Genomic DNA, 4,041 nt, shown 5'->3' on the forward strand with positions numbered 1-4,041 from the left:
CCAATGCCATCTAAATGATGTCCTTTATGGGATTTGCCTTGTTCACCGTGTCTTTTATGAAATTTGTCTTGTTCTCAGTGTCTATTATAAGCAGTTAAACCATGGAAGATAACATGCAAGGATGAAGGTGTGAGCTGACCCCTAGCCACACTCAGAACACTATGACCCCAGACAGATATCTTAAACTGCAAATTGATTTAGGTTGGCTTGTACCCAGATGAACTACTGTTTGTGTAGTAAAGGCTGTTTTGATTTAGAAGCTGTGAGAAATTTTTATATTGCTTGCCTATAAATGGTACTGAGAAATAGCAAATTGTATGTAGTGTTGCACAGTTTCTCTGCCTGTCCACTGTCCTGATTGCTGTGACACTAACAAGGGACCCCAACATACTAGATGATGACAGATATGAGGAGTTAGGGGCATCTCCAGAAGGAATAATATGGTGGGGACAAGATTGTCTAGGATGTACCAGAGATCTGGTTGGGGGATGCTCCATGGAAAGTATTAGTGTGATGGTAGCTGAGAATCACTCCAGGAGCGTGTGAGATGGAGCCTGAAGTGAATACCTTCTGTAATCTCCCTGGAGTCGCAGTGAAGGAATCATCATACTAACCCATCTACAAAACCTTCCTGCCTACAGGAGGCGCAGGGACAAAGAAGGAGTGGGGTCTGAGGGAATGGGCTACCAATGACTGGTCTGTAGGGAGCAGCACACATATATAAAGATGTCGCCAACATCCGGTGTACCAGTGCCATTCTGGTGGTAAACAACAGCACTGCACATGTGCAGAGTTGCCTTGGGCGCTTGCCCAACTTGGGCGACACTATGCTAATGAGGCGATTTATGTTCCACCAATCCCTGGGGGACTGTAGAGGGCCGCAATAACATGCGCGACCATTAGATGGCGCTGGCTTCCACTGCGCCCCACGTGGAAGGCCAAGTCAGTCAAGATGGCGCCAGCCTTCCCTGCGCCAGCTGGCCCCCCTATCAGGAAGTTAACTATGCGCATGTGCAAGAGTGCCTTCCTGCCAGGTCTTTGCCCATTCCGGGGCGTGCCTGATGAGATCATGAGTAAACAACCAATCAGGCGTTGATGCGTGCCCGAGGGTTAAATAGGCGCGCCTGGCTGGCGCGCAGGGCTTCTCCATGAGATAGGAATAAAGTATCACTCATAGCAAGAATTTCTATGTCTCGCGTGCTTCTTGCCGGCGGAAAGTCACGCGCGGGACATTTGGTGCCGAAACCCGGAACAAAAACATCGCCGGCGCTACGAGAGGCCTCCGTTTCACGGAAGAAATTCAGAAGCTATGGAATACAGGTAAAAAACTCTGAGAGACCATGGCTAGCCTTGATCTGCTCCAACTCAGTCCCCTGCCGGACGCGGCAGGTGCCGCTGTGGTTGCTCTGGCAACCCTCGGGCTTTTTCTATTGACCTTTGAGTTTCTAGCTACCGCCAAACGGCGTCAGAGGTCGCGTGGGAACTGCCCAGCTGTAACAGCAAAGCGGAGAGCGTTGGGGGCAGGGAGAGACAGTCAGTCAGAAACAGAGGATAGTGAAAAGTTGCAACGAGGAAAGGATCCTGATCGATCTCAAGCACCAGGCCCCCCTGCGGTCTTACCACCGCCAGGGGTGAAAAATTGGGGAAAGAATGCCCCGGGTGAGAAGGGAGGAGGTAAAAGGAACACAGTATTTTGGGAGAAAAACTTTGTCTTAGTGCTTATGAAAGGTGTAATTAAGCTCCCGCGCCGGCTCTGGGGATGCTGCGGCATCCGGGTGCTGACGCGACAGCTTTACAGAGTCATACTGATCAGATTTGATAGAGGCAGACCGCCTGAAAATTTATTCAGGAGAATCAAACAAAAGGACATCTCAGTCCCCGTGCACAGCCTGATAGAGTTAATGTAATTGGGTTGTGAGTAAAAATACTCCGGGCTGTGTTTCACTTCCATACCATTGGCGAATGTCGGTCATACTGTTCAGATATCTCTCAGTTTCTTACAGAATTGGGTTTCAACACGTTGGTGGACTAGTCCAGGAATTGAGACAATCCATCGCCCATATCAGCTCCACTCGATGGATAGTCGCCGTGAACACCATCTGGCTTTTTCCCCTCTTTGTCTATTGTTTGTCTCTGGTGCACCAGGCTGTCCATGTCTGTCAGTTTATGTCTGTGGTTTTTGTTTCTCGTTGCTTAAATGTTTTATGTTTCGTGGTCAAAAGAAAAAAAATGGTAAAAAACTTTATCTGCTGGTCGTGCACACCTTGACTTGGTTTTAACTCGTTTCAAAAAGGAACAAATGAATAAAAAACAGTTTCAATCAGGTTTTTGAAGCCCTGTGCCTAGAGCCAGGTGTCTAGATTAGCTGGAGAAGCTGACCAGAAGCTAAGCGTCTACAGGAGCTGATCTTAAAAGCGCCAACAGCTTCTTCATACAAGAGTTGATAGCTGTTTCTCTTAAAAAAAAAATCCCTGACTTATTACTTGACTCAACAGGTGACAAGGTGCTTCTCCTAAAATCATAACAAAAGGGTAAAAATGGTGTTTGGTCTAAATATTAAAGATAGGTGTAGCCATTTCAATTTTGTTTCTTATTGGTTTTATATGTATAAATATGCTCTACTTGCCTTGGTTGTGGACTATTGGCTTTCAAGTTATTGGATATGGTTAAAAGAGTATAATATTGGTAACAGAAAGTTGACATAAAGCTAGTAATCTGGATGGAGTCATTTTAGATAGCGTGTGACATGGGCCAACCTAGGGAAACAGGTCTAAATTGAGGTAATGTTTTTATGGAATTCTTATGCTAGAAACCAGGCTTCTAAAAGAATTTAGGACATTGTCCCTGGTTGAGGTATTGGAGGCCACACCTTTGTGAGTCCAAATGTAAGAATTGACAGTCAAACTTTGTAACATAATAGATAGACCTGTGGTGCCTTGGAGACTAGATTGTTTGTTGGAGGTTGAGTTTTGCTTTCCAAAGCTGTGGCTTGCCCAGAAGTTATCTGTATTTTAATGCTAATTCCACTGCCCCAAAAACTGCTGCCTAATAAGTTTTACTTTCCAAAGTTGTGGCTTGCACAGAAGTTATCTGTATTTTAATGTTAATTTCCACTGCCGGGAGAACAGCTGCCTAGTCAGGTACTCAGAATTCAGGTGACCTTGTGGCTGTGTTCTGGTGTTACAAAGAGAACTTAAAGATTGTGATTTAGGATTGCCAGTGTTACATTGACTAACTCAAACTTATTTTTAATTAAGGAAAAATCAAACAGGTAGAGATTGTTACAGGATTTATAAGGATTGATGAGGTTTTAGAACTTGTGAGAGCATTACAGCCAGTTTCCTTACTCCAACTGCCATTTCAAGACAGATTTAGAGGATTGATTTTATACAATTTGTTTTCGTCATAACAATTGTGAGTTTTCATTTCGTGAGCTTGCTTATAGTTTCAGAGAGCCCATAAAGTGATATCATTAAGAATGGTTAACAGCCTCATATTAGGTAATTTTGTTGCTTCTTCAGTGTAAGAAGTTAGAACTTAAATCTTTCTATGTATATGGAAATGTTTACTACAAACCTTTGCTCTCAAAATGAGCTCTAATATTTGGGGAGTAGCTGTTACCCTACTCCAGAAAAGAATATTTGAAGCTAATTTTAAGCTTCTAAAGATATGTTAATTGGCTAAGTACCTCACCTTACCAGAGGACTTAGGTCTTTGTTATGCACATTGGAGATAAAGCTTCAGCTGTGTTAGTACAGAGTTGTGGACTAGAGTCATGGAAGTATTTTAAATAGAAACCTGGTAAAACATATCTTATTCCAAACAACAATTAATTGGTTACTACTAAATACTGATATTTGGCCTATCACATATACAAATTTTTCAGACAAAATTGATAATTTTATTCTTTACATGTTTTTGTATTTCCTGTATATTTGTACGTACAACCCATAGGAAATGCGCTTACTGTATTTATAGGTGGTTCATCTAATGAAAAGGCTACATGTATGATTGGATCACTTGTTTATTCTCTTGAGTTTC

At 42.9% G+C, this 4,041-nt stretch overlaps 1 long non-coding RNA gene across 1 annotated transcript; it reads left to right on the forward strand.

Annotated features, from left to right (window-relative positions):
* Nucleotides 1-1,139: 1,139 nt before the first annotated feature.
* LOC148006593 (uncharacterized) lies at nucleotides 1,140-2,279 on the forward strand. The gene is made up of 2 exons (XR_015684082.1): nucleotides 1,140-1,320; nucleotides 1,994-2,279. It is a non-coding gene; the product is annotated as an uncharacterized LOC148006593 (long non-coding RNA).
* Nucleotides 2,280-4,041: the final 1,762 nt, after the last annotated feature.

The sequence above is a fragment of the Rattus norvegicus genome, chromosome 3 (assembly GCF_021556685.1).
Source record: "Rattus norvegicus strain SHRSP/BbbUtx chromosome 3, alternate assembly SHRSP_T2T, whole genome shotgun sequence".
Taxonomy (NCBI): domain Eukaryota; kingdom Metazoa; phylum Chordata; class Mammalia; order Rodentia; family Muridae; genus Rattus; species Rattus norvegicus.